The sequence below is a fragment of the Cynoglossus semilaevis genome, chromosome 4 (genome assembly GCF_000523025.1).
Source record: "Cynoglossus semilaevis isolate Cse_v1.0 chromosome 4, Cse_v1.0, whole genome shotgun sequence".
NCBI lineage: Eukaryota > Metazoa > Chordata > Actinopteri > Pleuronectiformes > Cynoglossidae > Cynoglossus > Cynoglossus semilaevis.
The window spans coordinates 15,409,956-15,410,896 of NC_024310.1; positions in this window are offsets into that span (position 1 = coordinate 15,409,956).

Consider the following 941-nt stretch of genomic DNA (forward strand, 5'->3'; position numbering starts at 1 on the left):
AGCCTCCGACCTAATTAGACTGGTTAATGTGGCGTGGATGGAGAGGTTAGTCAAATGAACTAAAAGAGAGAGTGAGAGGCTGAAAACTAAATGTTAGCTGATGGCTCTCTGTCTCCTCCTCGCCCATTGTCATTAGAAAAGTGTCAGCACGGAACTTTCTCCTCTCTCGCCCTCACTCGCCCTCTCTTGAGATCAGTTTAGTTTCATCCGTTTCGAGATCCATCTCATCTCAGTCCGTCCATCTTCACCTCTGAATTGAGTTGATTCAGTGACTTATTGAAAGTGATCACAGTTCAATGTTTACAGTGGTCGAAGCAGAAAAAGACAAAACAAAGTTTTAACATTGTTTTAACATTTTTATGTACACCTGATTCATTTCTTCTCTGTCCCATTATTTCACCTCCTCTTCTTCTCGGCTCCTCTTCCACTTCCTCTCCTATCGTTCTTCCTCTTCCTCCTGTTTATTCCACTTCACTCCACAGTGTTATTGCACGTTGATTATACATATCTGTGTTAATCCCAGATAAGTCTTCCACTTTAGCCTCCCCTTCCCCAGCCAGTTGTAGAAGAGTTTGCTGCAGATAGGGGCTGCAAGCTTCAATCTGATTGGCCGGGAGCGACGTGGCACCGCACGTGCAGAAAACAAGGAGAAATAAGAAAGCAGGGATGAGAGAGCAGGGAATGAATGTGACAGGTAATGCTGTGAGTCACACACACACACACACACACACACAGTGCATAATCTACATAAGATCACTGATAGTTCTTTCACATACAGTGTACACACACACACAGATATAATGAATATCATATTCACAGTAAATGATGAAATAAATAACAAAGAAAAGTAACAGTAACAACACTACTGACTGTAACAACACTACTGACTGTTGTTACCTCCATGGATTTATAATATTATAAGTAACAACACTACTGACTGT